The following is a 19080-nucleotide window of genomic DNA, read 5'->3' as shown; positions in this document are numbered from 1 at the left end:
GGATGCCCCATCACTGGAAGTGTTCAAGGCCAGGTTGGGCAGGGCTTTGAGCAACCTGGTCTAGTGGAAGGTGTCCCTGTCCATGGCGTTGGAAGGGGATGGTCTATGAGCAGCAACCCTTGCTATGTCTGCAGCTGTTCTTCTTTTCTGTATGTAAGTATGAGTTATCCCAGTTCTAAATTTTATTGGGTGATATATAGAGGACTGCTGAAGAATGATCTGAGAAGAATGTCATGACTTTATGAATACTGCATGTACTTAAATCTGTGAAGTGCAATTATTACAGATTGGGTTTTGTGAATTTATTGTGAGTGTACATTCATCAAGCTTTAAAGAAACTGTGAGAAGAATAAACCTGAAGACAATCGAGTGTCTTAACATCTTCCAACAAAGCATTTCATTATAATAATGCACTTCAAAGGTTCTGCCAGAGTAACGTAGTTGTGTAGTCAGGTCTTGGAATTAAATAAGAAAAAAGGGCAGTAAAGAAAAAAAGCTTTTTTTGGATTAAGAGGAGGGTGTACTTGTCAGGTGGTGTTCTCATTGAAACGCTCTCAGGCCCTGGAGAGGCATCTGAGAGCAGCTGAGGCCTTCCCTCGCTCTCAGGTAATGACGGGGCTTAGAGAAAGGAAGTGTGTCAATGGACTTTTTAAGATGAGGCAATCCAAGAATTAATGCACTGCTGTATAGAACTTGTCTAGTAACAGCTAACCAAAATCATTGCTTTCAAAGGATGCAGGTGCTGTCTCAGTGCTTAAGAGAAAAAGCTGAGTGCATGGAAAGACTTATTTCAAGGGAAGACCATTTCCTAGAAATCAAAGTCTCCTCCTGTACTTGAGCACACTGGTTTTGTGAACTTATAACATCTACAGATAGACCACATCATTCTTCAGGTGTTGGACTATTAGTAATGAAATACTAATTTTGGGATGTGGAAGATCCTTCTGGGCCTATTTCATGGATTCTAAATTAGCTATTCTGCCTTTACAGAGCTGTTACAAGGTGTCCCTACTGATCCAGAATTCAGTAGACATCATTTGGCCACAAGGTACTCATTAAAGGCTTGGGGCTAATTTAACATTGGCAAGCTCTGTTCCTGTAACCTTTCCTGCAGCAAACATGCTCAAGTCCATCCACTAAGTCTACAGTACTATGGTCATTGCTGTTTTCCATAGAGACAACATGCCCAGCTGGGCCAGAAATATTGTTTAAAAATACATAACTATAGCTTTTCTCTGGAGAAGTCTTGACAGCATTGCATCATACTCTGGTAAATTATTAACTATTCTGGACAATTCATGTTTGGTTTTGTTATATACTTCACGAAACACTGTGATTCACATATTTCAGGACTTCAGAGTTGCCCTGTAGGCTGTGAGCTTAAATTGTTCCATGCAGAGATTTACAGTCTAGAAATGAGTATTCTGACTTGGATTCTTACTTGGATTCTTCTCTTATATTCTTCTTACTTAGCTTTGCTTTCATATGGAATGACACCATATTCTGATGGCAGCTTCTTACCAGTTACCTGGTTGCACTATCAGATCATTTAAGGCCTACTGGTATTATCCATAAAATCACCTTGATACAAGCCTGGAGAAAATTCCTGGAAGGCAGCTGAATGTTTTGCAGTCCATGAAAGGATAGTAAAGAGCAATGCCCCTGGCTGTTTGTGTCTCCCACATTTAAGCTGCTGCCAGGCCTGAGACTAACTTTGGTTACAAAGCCAGCAGGCAAGCATCACGACTTGCCTTTTCTTTTACCTAGCCTTGAGACTCTAAATCTACTCTCTTCACCCCTAACAAACTCTTCTTTCATCCTTCTCCTCATCTGCAGATTTTTGTAGCTCTTGAGGAACTGCAGCCCAAGGGAATGGATAAGGTGAGCAGAACAGGGGAAAAGCATGAGAAGGAAGTAATGACAGAGATGAATTAGTGTGTATTGACCATAATCCCCCACTTCACAGTTTCCCCTGGTCTGCTTTAGTGGTGGGAATTATAGGAGTCTGCAAATGAAGGAGTGAAACTGAGGCTGGGAAAAAGGGGTGTGAGGAAAAGGTGTTGTTTTAATTTTGTCTTTTTTTTCCTCTCACCACCCAAATCTATTTAATTGGCAATGAGTTAAATTAAGTTAATTTCCCCAGATTTGATCTGTTTTGCCTGAGATGGTAATTGGTGGGTGATTTCCTTGTCTTTATCTCAACTTAGCAGATTTTTCATCATAATTTTGCCTCCTGCCTTGTTGAACAGGGGCATAAGAGTGGCTGGGTGGGTGTTTGGCAGCTGGCCAAGGTCACCCACCACAGTTTAAAAAACAATGTTTTTTTCCTGGGTTTTTTTTCAGTCTTTTTGTGACAAGCAAGATGGCTTGCTTGGATTTGACACTCATGTTTAGATAGCCTTAATTTCTGTATGAACTTAAAAAGCTTTCTGCCCAAGGTGCAGTCTAATGGGGCCCACAGGAATTTGGCTGTGTCTGAACAAGGTTTTACCTCCATTAGTTTGTGTCAGCAGGGCCTTTCCTTTTTTTTTTTTCTTTTTTTCTATTTTTTTTTAATTGCTGCCCAGACTTTTCTTGCTTGTGTTTTTTTTTCTGTCAGCAGCAAATGAGCAACTTCTATAACAGCTGGCATGTCATTAGGGACATATGAATGACATCCATATTTCCGCTTTTCCACTCTTTATGCTGTGTAACCCAGTTCTACTGCCCTGCATCTTCTTCCTCTGCTTTTTCTAGCATATACAGTTGGTGCTGCCCTATCTCCTATAGGAAAATGCAGGCCTGCCCTGAAATCAGCTTATGATGTGCTCACCCAAAGCCAGGGCTCCCTTTTCCAGGCAGTATGGTATTAGTATTTAAGTGAGGAGATTATGCCTGCAGCCTGGAATGCCTTACAAGAGAGGATGGCATGATATGACAGAGTCCTTGGCCTCTGTCTGAAATGATTCTTTGGAGAAAGCACAGAGCAAGACTGCCAGTCCTTGTTGTTCTAATCAGCCTCCTCCATTTGGCCAGAGCATCTCTGACAGCCTTGCATGTGTCTGCTTGCTAGCACACGTGTTTTTCCGTGTGACTTAAGGCACATTCAGGAAGCATTTCAGTGGAGATTTCACCATGAGAGCATGACTAGGCTTGGTGCTGAGCACCATTGAGGACCTCAGAAGCCACTGATTCAGGACGGTGCCCCATCCTTTGTGACATCCCTAGGGATGCCTTCTTTCCAGAACCATGACCTATCACGCACTGTCTTGCGATCTTTGTCCTCTGTATTAGTCGATAATGAAACAGACTCCCTTGAGCTCTGCTTCTTTTCTCTTGGCTAAAGTTGTCAGACAGATGCTTGCAGAGGGAAGGGGATTTCTTTGTGTGTGAGGCAACACGCTGGGTGGAGGCCAGTAAGCTCAATAGCACTGATATGTCGTGCCAGGAGGAGGAAGGGGTGTCCCAGCTGGATGGATTTAGCTGGTAATTGTACCTCGTTGTTTCTGAATTGCAAACCTTGATGAGTTGGTGACTGTGGAAGATTTATTGGAACACTGGTGTACCAGGGTAAAAGGATACTAAGAGCTATGTGAGGAGGTACCTACAGTGTATCTTGAAGGCCTTTTTATATTCTTCTCAATCACATTATGGTGATGAATTCATGCAGTTACAGGCTTGAGGATCTCTAACAAGAGTTCTTCCTCCCCTCTGTTCTCCCAGTTGTCCTTGTACTCAGATTTGTTATAGTTTCTTTACTTGTGTCCAGTCCATTTATGGCATATAGACACCGATGTCCACGTAGTAGGTGGCATTTTCAAAAACTCTACCCTACCTGCACAAATGTCTTAAATAAAATAAGGAAGGTGCTATACTCCAGCTGTCTTTGTTTTCAGCCCTGAAATGATGTATTGCAGCATGTTCCCCATTGTGCAGGAGGATCCCATGGAAAGTACAGTAAGCATTGGGCACTCAAGAGGTTTCACTGGTGCTCTGGGGGAGTGTCTTGAACATGCAGAAACTTGCTTCTCTTCTGAGTATGACTGCCAGAAACCCTCTGGTACTTCAGATGTAGAAAAAGACTGGGCATCCTCCATTGCTTACAGAATTTCTCCTCTTGTTGGCAGTACAAAATGTTCCCTTTTTACATAATTATGAAACTCTCTTGTGTTTATACATAAGCAAAGAATTATATCCTTTTTGACAATGAGCAGCAGGCCTATCCACTCTATAGATTGTTTTACTGCTTTTCTTTCTTCTTTTTTTTTTTCTTAAATCAAAACCTTATCCAGTCCCTCAGTAAGCTTCCATTTTAGCCTGACAGACTTGGGTCATTAATCTTTCTCCTGTGGTCTGGAAAACATCTCCAGACTCATTCCCAGATGTTTTGTTCAGTTTCTTATCCAAAATGTGCACCCTGTTGGTGAATCTAGAATTTTAACCCCATCGTAGTTACTTTTTATTCACAGTGACATTACAAACTGAGTGTTTTCCAGATCACTTGCAAACTCAATGCATAAATAGCTTCACTAAATCATGAAATTTGCCAATTTGAATTGTCTCAATTTGTCTGCTAAATTTATCCATCACCACCATTACCACCACACAAACACACACTGGTTTCATTTTCATATTAGTTTGTGTCTCTGCAGGGAGTATGAGAGGTAATTAGCTTGTCTTGGAGGACCAAGACTACTTTAATGAAGACACATGTACTTGCTAAGGAGGTCCACTGGAATGAGATCTAGCCCCAGTTTTGAAATCCTCTCAAGCTTTCATTCAGAGGGCAGCTGTTTTCCTGTGGGCAACGTGGGGTCTGCACAATTTCTGCATACCATGACATGGGCCACAAATACTCACTTCTTAGATATCTGAAGTAAAAAGTTGCTTGTCCATGATCTAGAAGTGTGTTCTTCTGGCAACTGGACCCTGATAAATGCTGGTATCATGTTAAAAAGGAAGGCTCTTTTATTTTTAAATACTTCAGTCATATTACTTTGATTCACTTCTCTATTCCTTCAGAACAATGGAAAATGCTTTAGAATGCTTTAAAATATGCTTGTCTCCTCCATCAGAGCACCTCTCTTTGGTTAATGGCTTTTAGAAAGCTGTATGTTCTAAGTAACGTGTAAATGATATATGACATGTAATTTCATCTCTTTAGTTGCTGTAGCAACGTCACACTGAACTATGCATTAGTCAGTAGTCCAGGCCAGCAACTCTCTTTTTTCTGAAGGATGGTTTACACATTATGATGACTATTAGAAATGAATGCTAAAACAGATAATTGACTGCATAAGCAATTCCAACAGAAGAATGTGTATTAGCGAGCATTACATTGAATAGGTTTAGAACTGAATGTGTATATTGAGCTCCATACAAAAAATCTTTCAAGTGTCTCTCACCTCCTCTTTTTCCATGCAAGTATATATACTAGCTTTTTATGCATACAATGAAAAAAAAATGCTTCAAAGGTAGGTAAAGCCTGAGAACTAGAAGTTCTTTGTGATGACCTGTGTAATTTTGCCCTTTATCTTTGATACTCAGTCACATAATGCTGCTGTATTTGCCATGATCTTTCTGTGTGTAATGCAATGACAGAGATTTTAGGAAAATCAAGTAGAGAGATTGTATCTTAAAAACAGCAATCAGAACATCTTTCCCACGAGAAATAAGATGCAATATTGAGGAGCACTAGTCAGGAAACTGAAAATAAAAATTCAAATGTTTAAATAAGTTCTAGATAAGGGGTAATGTGTTTTACATTTTGGTATGATAAAGGAAACACCTATATGTAAAGCTGTGAATTTATTTTAGTAGAAGAGTCTAACCAAAGAATTCTTACTAGTCCAGACCTAATTGCTAAAGAAAAAAATATAGAATTTCAGAAAAAGTCTCAAAAATAATACAATGTAAATTGTTGTGCACACTATTCCTTATAACTACCTCTTTTTCTCTGCTTATCTTTTTGCCACCTCTGCCTGCTAAGTAAGGTCAGCAATGGTAGTCTGCCTGAGTTATTCCAGGTCTTTCAGAGAACTGAAGTGTTGATGCTGTGGTCACTTGCTGTTTTTCGCTAGGAGCAATAGGTCATTGCTTTCCTCATTCTCTTCTGTAGGATACACTTTGACCCATTGGACCCATTTTTCTGTGTTTGCTAATGTTCTGCACCTTGCTATTTACTCATTGACCTGATAGTTTACGTTATATCAAAGTTTACTTTACGGCTTTTATGTATTTTAGATATTGTTCTTCATTGCTTTCATTTTGCTCAGCTCATTGTTGCCTGTTGGTGAATTGTTTATAGACCTTGGATTGGGTCAGCTTGTCCCCCATTTCTTACACGTATTCCTCTACACTGTGTCATTAGGCCATTATTAAATATTTCATCAACTCAGAATAACTGTGTGTTATTACTGTATATAAAATGATAGTTATACAAAAAGAAGCGAATCAAAAGCTAAAATAAACTAGGAAAATTATTACTTCACCTAAGTAAGCCCCCAAAAATGGTGCAGGTGGACCAAGAAAAGTTCAAAGTAAGCCTGAGAAGCCTCAGTCCTGTGGACTTGCAAAGCCAGGACAGTCTGTTACCTGTTGCTACCAATGGCAATAGTGTGTTTACAGAGCCACAGGGCTACAGTAGAACACAGCTATGCCTTTCAAGAAAAATGGAATTGAATTTGAAATGCAATTTGATCGTAGACCACAGGTTCTGTTATGTAAAGTATCTCTAAACACAAATAAAGAAATAGAAAGTCTCACATGAAATCAATATGTGGAAAACCAAATACTGATAATTCGAAATGACACAAATGTTTCTGTTTACTTGTCAAGTAAATGCAAGATAACTATGGCAATTATTCAAAGCATGGCCATTCTTGAAAGAAAAGAATTGAAGCTGTTGTTCACTTGGCAAACCTTTATATAAATAATCCCTCTATCATTAACTTTTGTGAATTACAGTCCATCAGAATGAGAAAGAGGTTGATGATTTGGAAAGAACTTGGCTTAAAATGTTGCTTTAAATTCCATTCTAATTAGCAAATACTTAACAGTTTTATTTTCAAGGGTGATCCTGAGTGAATTATGTGTGCAGATTTTGCATGGTTTGTTTCATAATTTGTGAGGAATTTTCTTGCATCACATTTTTTCTCTTGTTTGAAGATGTATGACTCCTTACTATGCTAGAATCATTCCAGTTAAAGTTGGCACAAGTGGCAGTGAGATCAGGGAGATATTCTTGGTCTTCTATCAAACACTGGGATTTTGTTTTCCTTTAATCGTGCAAGTTTTTCAGGCACTCCATTTCATGGAAAACCTATTAATTTGAGTATTGTGGGCTTTTTATTTTGCCCAATGAAGCAGAAAACTACTGTCTAGAAGTCAGATGTCAGATGAGTATCTTCTGCTTATGCTAAATTCAGTGAGATTTCTCTGTATATACTGATCTGAATGTGAATAGTGCAGAGCAGAAGAAGAGATTAAATTATACAGGGGCTTGATATAACAGTTAAAATAACTCAGTACTCAACTTAGAGGATGAATTGCCATATTTTTGTAACTTATAATTGTTAGAGATAAGATAATGGTTAGAGAAAGTGGATTTACAAAAGAAGGATGTATATGATTTTTTTCCTGCCACATAGTATTCCTAAGGGATTGATTAAAACCAAAGTAAGTTCATTATTGTGGACTCTTTACACATTAATTACAAAGTTTAGCTGACTTAATTGCCTGTGCTTACCAACCCCTGGTGTCACTTCTGTATCCTACTTCTGCCAATAGAAAAATAGGGAGCTAGCATTCACAGACACTCAAAGATTGAACCAAAACTGAGAAATAAATCAAATCAATGCTTTGCACTATAAAAGGGGAAAAATGAGGGCATCAATGTCTTTTGGTTTGGAATTTATTTTATTTTCTGATTCAAAGCTGGACATCTTTTTCAGGATTCATGAAAAATGTTAGTATTGAATTTGGTGTTTGGCATTAGAAGTGGATCCTGGCAATGTCATGGAAGGAGTAATTCTGTAATTAATAGAGTTTCGTCTTGGTTCTGAAGAAATTGAATATATATGTTCACTGTATATGTTCCTAGGAAATTTTTTTCCTGTTTCATTTAGAGTTACCCTTTTTTATTGTCATCAGTTTTTATTGCTGCAGAGACTTTCGCAAGTTATATGTGGAGTCTTACAGGCAACTTGAGCTTCTTGCAGTGTCACTGTTAGAGTGTGCCTGAGCTCCAGTTGGTGCATCCACTATTCTGGTATAAGAGAACTTCAAAGCCAATGCATCTTTTGTCTGAAGCAATTGTAATATTTAGCTAAATTGGAAAGAGAGTAAACAAGAAGGAGAATCTGTGTTCTTAATACAGAACTAGGAAATAAATGTTATTCACTGTTTAAATGTACTATTAATAAATCACAGTTGCTTTCACAGAAAAAAAAAGGATTTATACAAACTCTAAAACATTTTAAAGGTGTGTATTCAGCCAAGCAATATCATAATTAAAATTTTTGTCCTTCAAATCTTCAGCTTCATCTAAGATCAGATATCCTGATCTTGCACTACACCAATCTTAATTTTAAGTATTTTAGATAAGATCCATATTTTTCCTGGTAGTCTCATTATTAAGTATCAGTATAATCAAGCAGAATAGAAGAGGATAACGTTTTAAATAATGATCTGGAATGTCTAGAAAGACTGGCTCTATTCAGCATGCTGAAAACTTGCCTCATTCGTACCAACAGTATAGCTCTTCTTTTCCCAGTTACAAAATACATTCATTATTTAGGAGTGCTCCTGACCTAAAGTCATTTCTAGACATACCCTTGAAGTTTGCAGATCAAACCTTGAGACCTGAATCATAGAATCGTAGAATCACTGAGGATGGACAAGACCTCCAGTGTCATCAAGTCCAACCCTATGCCGAAGTGTAGCAATAACAGAGCATGATTCTTCTCCCTCATGTACCAGACTCCTTGAGCTCTTCCTTGGGCAGCCCCAGCTGCCTCACAAGCCCATCACTGGAGACCTCTTCCTTCTGGACAGCATTAATAGCAGGAGTGGCAGGAGGGACTTGATCTGTGCCTGTACCCATCTGCTGAGACTCTGTCCCCTGCCTTTGCTGCAGCTCTTCCTCTGCCATGCACAACCTGTAATACAGTGGAGTACAATCAACACTTGGGATCTAAAGTCTACAAAACTTTTGGACAAGTGGAAAATGAAATTTATCATCCAGGCCCACACCCAGTTAACATCTCTTCCTCTTCAAGAGCATGTGAGATACGCTTTATCAGGCAACAAAAGCTCTTTGTTTCATCATTATATAAGTAGCTGGTATTTTAATTGAAGCTCAGTTGCATATCTATGAATTTATGTATATACATACATACATCTTCATCTAAGATCAGTTATCCTGATCTTGCATCACACCAATATTAATTATAAGTATGTTAGGTCAGATCCATCTTTTTCCTGGTAGTCTCATTATTAAGTATCAGTGTAATCAAGCAGAATAGAAGAGGATAAGGTTTTAAGTAATGACCAATGAATTGTGTATTTTGCCTCTAATAATTCCTCCTTTATTTTAAAGTAACCTTTTTTCTCTTAGCAGCTTGCTCATGTTTTTTGCTCATCTTTTCTGTATGCCAGCTGTCTGTAAAGGAAAAAAACAATGCGTGAAGGTTTGCGTGTCATGATAATGAAACTGAAATATGTTATAGTACGCTTGTTTGTTCATAGGTATTTTATGTGGTATCACATTCACCTATTTGGCAAACATCTAGATTCCGAGCTGAAAGAGTTCCTGCACTAAAGCAGTATTCCTCTGCATAGTCTTCAGGGATTTGTTGAGAAAAAATAGATTAGGCTGAATGGATCAATGCATTTGTGACCAAGTCATAGATTGTAGCATAACACTTAAAGGAAATCTTTTGAAAATTTAAATTACTTCCCAACAGTAATTACCTCTAATACATTTAATTTTTTTGACAGAATATTTTTCAGCTCTGTGCTTTAGGCAGCAGTCTTCATTACTGTTGTGGGAAGGGCTGAAGTTTGCACTTACAACACAGAATTCCCTGCTGCTGAGATTCATGTTTTCGTGTCTCTTTTAGGATACAATCAATCTCAGTTCTCAGTGCCAAGTATACTTTTTATCTACATCTACTTTCTACAAGTCTTTCCTAAGTAATTTTCTTGCTGGTTTTCCTCATAGCTTCCTTAATTTGATCTGCTGCTTTGCTTTCAGAGTTGTGTTTCTACATAGTCTTCTTTAACCAATAGGGTGTTAGAACAACCAAGACAACCTGGTGGTTTCTCCTTGATCTTACCTTGTTGATTCTCATTATCCTGTGACGGAGCAGAGGTGCTTGTTTTCCTACAGAAGAGCTTGGATTGGTGAGAGCAGACAGACGAATGTTTTGTGACTGAGCAGGGTTCTGATGCTTCTCTAGAATCACAGAATGAAAGAAAATGCTTTCTTTGTTACCTCATAAATTTGCTTTATAGTGGTGGTGTACAGATAGGGCTTCTGTTCCTGGATGTGTAAATCATTAACAACCACGTATGTGATCAGTAGTTAGCTTATGGTTTAAATAAGTGGTGCTTACTTTTATCTTGGACATGTGTATACAGCAAAGCATAAAACTGGTAAAGTTTCAAATTCAGCAGTGCCTCGTTTCTAGCAGCAAAAGTGACATGTGGAATTTTATATTTTATACGTACAGTAATTGTTCAAAATATAAAGACTCCTTTTCCTTATAGATAAATCCAGCTACTGAAAAGCAGCTGCTGCACAGAATCTGCTTAAACTAATCTTTTCCTGCTTCTCCCACTTCTCCTTGAGTCAGTCCACGCAGGCCTTTTATTTCCTTAAGGAGAATTTAAGCGGCTTGTCCTCACCCTTGAGTACTCTACAGTCCCACTGCAGTTACTCACACAATCCCTCCCTGATCTGTTGCTCCACTCTGTTGTGCTGTCCTGTGTCAAGTTTGTTGTTCTGTGCCCATTTCCATCAAATCCATTTACATCAGCACAAATTTTGTCTTTCTTTCTTCTTTCCTCAGTATAAGAAACATTTGAGTGACAAGTTAATACTTCATCTGGCTTGGACAGACAGTGTCTTTCTGTTTCGTGATATTCGAGTTTATTTCTTTCATAGAAGTTTTTATGAAAGACTGAGTGTCGCTGTTGTTGGCTTTCAGGAATACTTTTATTGACAGTTATTTCTTTTAGAAGTTCTTCTAAACCCCTTGTTAATTTGTGATTTTCTGCTTGATCCTTCTTAGCTTGTAAGGCATTAGCCATAGGAATGCATCTTAACCTGAAATTTGAAAAATAACATGTAAAAATGCAATGTGACACAAATTATTTTTATCAACAGCTCATTTAAGAATATTACATTGTGCAAAAATAGTTAACATTGGTTCATTTAATCCTTAAAAATCTAAGTATATATCATCTTAAAAACAGAAATGTTTTTTAAAGGAAAGGTTATGCTTTTACTTCATCTTTCTTTTTTTTTTTTTAATGAAAGAAGCAACATACAGTATTTGTCATACAAACTCTAATGGTGAAATAACCTTCCAAGTTTTATTTTCAGCTGTATTAAATGTATTTCACTCATTGTGTCATCACAGAATGTGGAAATAATAGTAATTTCTCTACAGTTCATGAGATGTGAGAGAAATTATGAAATTTTTAGGAAATTTGGCAGGCAAAATTGTAAGTTGTCCTGACTTTTTTTTTTTTTTATTATTGGAATTACCTCCATGGAGTTGAAATGAACTGTTTACTATAAGAGATGTACAATTTCTCCACTTATCAATAGTCCCTTATTTATCTGAATAAGGGGAAGCATCTGAAAAATTATACCAGCTGCTGCTACAAGTGTCTTTTCAGAAAATGTAGAGTAGACAAATACAATCAGAGAATGGAAAGAACAAGCACGTAGGTACTGACATTCAAAAATGGGGCAGGGAGACGTGTCAAGAGAGGAATCACAAGGGATCTCAATGGTTTATCTGTTGTGGCACTGGAGAGAGATTAAGAACCTGGATTTGAGTTTTCATTTCAGTTTATGCCCAAAAATAGGGAGATTAATATTGTTTTTATCTTCATCAGCTTAATAACTGAAGGTACTACTGGAGCCCTGCTACATTATCATATTAGAAAATGTCTAAGCCCATTACTGGAGTTATTCTGCATAAACAGCCTGGTTTTATTTAAAACTAAGATCTTACATTCTGTGTGATCAAGAATACATTCTGAGTTAGACTGCAACTTGTTTAGTTTTTCTCAAGTATTCACAAGATACTTAAATGCAAATGTATGAGAAAAAGGATACTGTACTCCCCATGCAAGTGCAATAACAACATCAGCAAAACTTGCAAGCTTTATACCACATAAGCAAAAACAAAAAGAAAAAAAAAGGTGGAAAAGCACTATGAGAATTTCAAAACCTTACTGTATTTTCTGTTGCTGAGTAAAGGCAAGATTTTGGCTTTTCTCCACACATCAAACTTTATTGTATCCATCCTTTAGGAAGTAGCACCAGTCTCTTGCCATAGTAGAGAATCATTTATGTGCTCCCAGGGCCATGGGTGGGTGTCTCTAGCCTTAGGATCCTAGGGACTAAGAAAAGTTAACTGATAATTCGTTGTTGATACAACTGCATTCATTTCAAAGGTTGTAAACATAGACATTTGTAATCTAGTGGTCATATTTAACAGGCAAATGACTTTTCTCTAATAGGCCAGTAGGCCGTGTGGCATGTCCTCTAATAGGAAATGGCAACATTAAAAGGAACACACTAGAGCTGGGAACATGGAGCTCTTATGAAAATAACAGTGAAAAATTAATTTCCACCTATGCCAATCTTTTTCATCTGGAAAGTAGGCAGCTGTATCAAGCTAAGCTCTTTCTAATCTTGCCAATTTCAGAATTACTTTATCCCCAAGCATGAAATGTTCTTGAACTATTTCTTTTGCACACAAAGTTTGAATAGGTTTTGTTTTAGCAGTGAGTTGGCTTTTTTTTTTTTTGTGCTGCTTGTTCATGTGCAGTTGTTGGAATGTTCATCCCAAACTGGCTAGGGAAGGCTGATAATATTACACCAGTCAAAATGTACAGTCCTTTTCTGAGTCTATACTAAAATCCCAAATTTAAAGTCTGATTTTCATTATCAGCCATTTGTCCTGGGCATGTGAGAGCCTACAGGCTGGTTCACATTCTTTGCTGAACCCCTGGCACTGTTTACCCTCCCTAGTGAGACCACCCTAGTTTATTTGCAACAGAGTGGATTTCTAACTGCGTCCATACAAATACGATGTGAAGAGAGGGAAGTGAAAATGCACAGTGTAACAAGGCTAACAGTTCAATGTCAACATACGAATTGGTAGTTATCTCACATATACCTACTTTTAGTATTTTAGTGGGCTTTAAGGTCTATTTGCTGTCCTAGTTGGCAGTTCTATGGGAGCTGATGAAGTTTCTCTTATTTTATAAAACATTACAGAAAAAAATAATCAGAATTTTCATTCCAAGTTGCTTTGAAGAAACAGCAGTAGCTCATTAAGGTTCATTTTCATGATCTATTTCAATTTTGTTTTCTTTTGTAGAAATATAGATATTCATATTAAGAGGGTACTGACATATCCTTTTTCATGCAGGTCAAGCGCTTTCTTTTAAGACTTAGACAATTTGACGGAAGGAACTGCAAGCTTTGTTTCACACTGTTTTCATTTGCTTTCAAGAGGCAGGAAGGGCCCCAAACATCATAGAATTAATATGCAGTTTTACATCAGAAGGACAGCCTAAAATTCAGATAAGTGTTTCAAGAGAGTAAAGGGTTTGGATTATAACCAGAGAGTGACAACAGGATGGTAGAGCCATAAACAAAAGGGAAAATGTGGGCCTGCATTTTCCTGATGGCAGTCTTCCACTACCTGCAGGGAAGTTACTGGGAGGATGAGGGCAGGTTCCTGCTGCAGTGCATGGCAGGAGGACATGTTGAAACAAGGGAGGTTCTAACTGAATATCAGGTACTATTTGTACTTTGAGATTTTCCAGCTGTGAATAGATAAACCCAGAGCAATACTGTCTGGTCTCATGGGTAACTGCCTTCAGCAGAGAATGGATTATTTGACTCCAGCATGAATTATTCTTTCATTCTGTGGTTCTGTCCTGTTCTACTTAACCTTAATAGGCCCCATGAAATTCAGGTGACCCTGCTCTGTCTTTCTACTGCTTTTGTTTTCCATTTTTAGTGCATGTTTTTACAATCTGCTTCCATTCAGACACAGTCTTTTTCAGTGTGCAGCATTTCCTGCACTGAATTATTCCATGTCCCACACAGTTACCTATGCTTTTTGAATCCTTCATTACAGTGCCCCCAGTAAAAAGTAACAGTTCAGTAGCTTGTACTTAACTGGTCTTTTTAGTCTTGGCAATAAGATTTACCTGACACATCTAACTCAGTGTAACTTAACACATGCAGGAGAATATATGGATATCATGCTTCCTAATCTTGTGGGTTTGTTTACTCAAACATTTGGTAGTTCCAAATGTTCACAGCATTTCATGGAGTTCTAAACGAATATGTACTTGGTTTTCCACTTCCCTATTGTAAGTCTAAAGTTAAGGTCACCTACCTTTTTTTTCCTTTCTTACTTGTGTTCAGGCAAATACTGTTGATTTGTTCTTCAAGAACAAATAGAGAATATTCTCTTTTAGAGAATATTTTTAGAACATTTCTTTTGAAAGGAAAGTTAAACAAATACATGCTTCTGCATGTCTAATTCGACAAACAGAAATAGTTGGCTAATTTCAGTCTTCAAGGATGGTGACTGCACCAGTTCATATGCAAACTTTCAATATTTAATACATAGCTTGTGAAATATCAATTAATTGCCAACTATTTGATTTCTCTCTAAAAAATAAGCTGTTTTGTCCCCTTTCCCCTACAGAAATCTTCTTTCTCAGCCTCCACTCCCTTCTGCATGCACACATGTACAGACACACACGACAGGAGAGTTTTCCTTTTATCTTTGTCTTCCACAATTCTCCTGACTACTACAGCACATAGTAGTCTCTATTCTTTCTCTGCAGGAGTCTGCTATTGATCGTCTTTCATTCTCCCTTCACATCTTATTCTGCATCTTATCTGAACAGACAACTCCATCTGTCTTCTCTGTAGTGATTACTCTTGAGTCTACATCTACAGACCTTTCCTTTGGACTTTTTTCCGAAGAAAAATGCTGACCTGTCTCTCTAACATTTCTTTGTGGATTTGTCACCAGCAAAACAAGATAGGCAGGGATCAAAGACAGCTCCTAATCAGTCACACAAACCTCTTTGTTTGTCCTCTTTGTTTCTCCTTCTTTAACTGCTGTAGCAGTCTGAACCACCCTGCCAGTTAAGCTGCAAATCGCTTGTCACATCCGAATTCAGGTCCAGGCTACCTTGCACACTCCTTTGCAATGCTATTCTAAAATATTGTGTTTTGTGCCTACCAGATCTCATCATGTATTTTACATTAAACAGTCACCTTAAAATAAACAGAAGATGGGCAAGGAGCAAACAAACCTCGTTCCTTACCATCCAAGTACCTTAAACACTAAGCTATAGTTGGATTCTGTCCTGGTTATGTTTTTTCTGTCACTTTAACTCTTGTGTTCTTAGCCAGAATGGAAACAAGAGGGGTAGAGAACAAGTCTAGCCCAAATTACTCTTTGCCGTAAGAAATAAGAGATTTGGGACTGATTTCCCCAGGATGAGATGATAATTTAATTTATGCTTCCTGATTTTTAGGCAAAGGACCAAACAGGTCCATTTTTGTCCAAGTGAGACAATAATTTTTAGTCCACACAGTTTTTAAAAGCCTATGCCCTCTTTGCTCAGGTGGCAACCCATAAAAAGTGCACTGCATGCTCAGAGTGAATAGAAACACTGTTACAGACTCACTAGAAAAAAAAATTAAAATATAATGATTGAAGATTTTGAAATTTGAGACTGCTCTTGGTTTACTAAGGAAGCAAAGCTAATTGAACTCACAATCTATAGGCTCATTCCTTCAAATATTGTACTATACTGTTGCCCAATATAAATCATATTTAGAAGAAGATAACATTCCCAGAGTTAATAGAAACATAATTTTTTTTCTAAAAATTTTCAAATGAATGGAAAAGAGATACTCCAGTTAGTATTTTCTGCTCTTGTGAAAGGAAGATTGTGCAGAATTTGTTTAACATGGGTTTCCTTTTGGCAAAAGCCCATTAGACTGTCAGCATATGCACAATGGCCATTCAAGCTGACTTGTGTAGAAGCCACCCATTTGCATAAGTTTATCTCCAACCCAGACATAGCCTTTCAGTATAATAGAAGATGTCAAGAAGAAGGAAGCTGGTATTGAAGTGGCAAGGTGAAACAATTTCTTAGAAAATCAGGCTTTTTTAGATCCACTGCATGGAAAAACATGTTTTTTTTCCAGGCTGGTCTCAGCTTTAATCATGTGTTATTGCCACGTTTTAGAGCTTAACTTCTGTTGAGTCAGTATTGCAAAACTGTTCCTGAAAGAGCTTTTGTTCTCACAAAATTACAGACTTACTATATTCAAGGGCACAAAGTGTTAGCAGTGGCCAAGAAATGTTTGATGTAGCTGAGGGTGTAAGGGATAAGCAGTGTCCAAAGCTACTCATCACACTCTGACACCATCAGCATAGGTCAATACCACTGTGTAGAATGGAGCTATTTGAAAACAATTTTGTTTCGCTCCAGCTGTCTGTGATTCAAACCTCATCTCCTGGCTTGAGAAGAAGAATGGTACGTTAATCATTACAAAAACCAGGATGAGTGTTTTCTTCCTATGTGCTGCCGTAGTAGAGCTGGCACAGCGCCCATCTCCTCAATTCACAGTGTCCTTAGTCAGTGTAGTGGGTTTGCTTGGCAAGGTTTTGGTAGCAGGGGACTACAGGAGTGGCTTCTGTGAGCAGTTGCCAGAAGCTTCCCCCATGTCCAACAGAGCCAATGCCAGATGGATCCAACACGGACCCACCGCTGGACAAGGCTGAGCCCACCAGCAACGGTGGCAGAGCCTTTGGGATAAAAATTGCTGCAAAACCACAACTGGAAGAGAGGAGTGAGAATGTGTGAGAGGAACAGCTCTGCAGGCACCAAGGTCAGTGACGGGGAAGGGGGAGGAGGTGCTCCAGGCGCCAGAGCTGAGATTACCCTGCAGCCCGTGGTGCAGAGCATGGTGAGGCAGCTGTGCCCCTGCAGCCCACAGAGGTCTACAGGTGACCAGAGATCCACCTGCAGCTCCTGGAGGACTCCACTCTGGAGCAGGTGAATGTGCCCAAAGGAGGCTGTGGCCCCATGGGAAGCCTGTGCTGGGGCAGGTTCCTGGCAGGACCTGTGTCCCACAGAGAGAGGAGCCCATGCTGGAGCAGGGGAAGAGTGTGATGAGTCCTTCCTGTGAGGAGGAAGGAGTGGCAGAGGCAACATGTCATAAGCTGACCAACCACAAGCACAATTCCCTGTCCCCCTGTTCTGCTTGGGGAGGAAAAAAAAATAGAGAAATTGGGAATGAAGCTGAGCCTTGGAAAAGGGAGGGGTGGGAGGAAGGTGTTTTAAGATTTACTTTCTATTTCTCCTTATCCTACTCTGATTTGATTGGTAATATATTAAACTAGTTTCCCCAAGTCGAGTCTGTTTTGCTCGTGGCAGTAATTGGTGAGTGATCTCTCCTTGTCCTTATCTTGACCCACAAGGCTTTCGTTGTATTTTCTTTGCCATATCCAGCTGAGGAGATAGGGGAGTGACAGAGCAGCTTTGGTGGGTACCTGGCATGCAGCCAGGGCCAGACCACCACAGTTAGGCGCTCCACCCAGACTTCATAACCTAGTACTGCTGTCATCATATAAGTAGGAGGCTTTGCTGGGTTTTAGTGTCAAACATAATTGGGTAAATAAAGCTGCAGGAAAAACATATCTGCATATTTTGTAGATGCTATAAAGAACAAATACTCATGTTCCCCAGCAGTAAGAATTGTGCTATCAGTCTAAGGCTTTTATAAAGTGGTAATCATTAAAATGTTCTGGGATATAATTTCATTACAATCACTGAAAATGGCAGTCAAATAGAAATGCCAGGCATCATACTGGGGTTACCAGCCTGAATGATAATTGAGGGAGAGAAAAAGATACCAAGAAATGACAAAGCTTTTATTTTTCCATGGAGTTAGCCAAACACAAACAGATGAACTTTCTGAAGAGTGACAGTTTGTTCCCAGGTTGAGAATTTATACGACTTATTTAATGGTTTGGCTGTCAAGTCAAAAATAAAGTGGTTTGTAAAGGAATTCAGTCATTGGCTGTTGCTTTTGTTATGAGCACAGTTTCTCTAAAAAAGGAATCAGATTTTGACTAATGGAAAAATATCATATAAAGGAAAATAGAAAGATATTGAAGATTATAACTAGAGTTTCCTGAACCTCGGTGCTAGTTCTTATACAAATACACCAGTGGAAAATGAGCATGGTGGAGTTCTAAAGCAAAATTCTTCTCAGAGCTGGTCTCATTATCTCTCCCTTTCTCACTTAGTTGTATATTTTAGCTTTGTATTCCAAGTGTTGTCCTGAAGGGTTAGATAGTCTTTTGAAGCACCTGGAGTTCTGTCTGGGACTCCCTGGTAAAAAAAGACTATGGGCATACCACAGTAAGTCCAGCAAAGAATTACTATGGTAATAAAGATACTGGAGCATCTCTCCTATGGAGAGATGAAACTGTTCTACCCGGAAAAGAGATGGCTTGGGTGAATTCTTTTCTGGGGGAAGTAAAGTAGATTGAGCCAGGCTTTTTTCAGTGGCATCCAGAAAAAGGACAAGAAACAGTGAGCACAAACTGAAGTATAAGAAAATCCACTTGAACATAAGAAAAAATTATTTACTGTGAGGGCAGTCAAACAGTGGAAAGGGCTGTCTGGAGAGGTTGTGGAATTTCTGTCTTTGGAGATTTTCAAAACCCAACTGGACATCACCCTGGGCAACCTGCTCTAGCTGACCCTGCTTTGAGCAGTGGGGTGGGACTAGACTGTCTC

General features: G+C 38.7%; 1 protein-coding gene across 14 annotated transcripts in view; it reads left to right on the top strand.

Moving 5' to 3' along the window:
• The window catches only part of PRLR (prolactin receptor), a 153456-nt gene that overhangs the window by 94654 nt on the left and 39722 nt on the right, over positions 1-19080 (top strand). The window contains exon 1 of one of the 14 annotated variants that reach the window (XM_064642732.1): positions 16475-17161. The exons of the other annotated variants lie outside the window; for them this stretch is intronic. The gene's annotated coding sequence lies outside the window, so the exon portion shown is untranslated. Of the gene's footprint in view, positions 1-16474; positions 17162-19080 lie in introns of those variants that run through there. 14 annotated transcript variants of the gene reach the window in all.

This window comes from Pseudopipra pipra, chromosome Z (assembly GCF_036250125.1).
Source record: "Pseudopipra pipra isolate bDixPip1 chromosome Z, bDixPip1.hap1, whole genome shotgun sequence".
NCBI lineage: Eukaryota > Metazoa > Chordata > Aves > Passeriformes > Pipridae > Pseudopipra > Pseudopipra pipra.
This window is presented reverse-complemented; position numbering and strand designations above follow the sequence as displayed.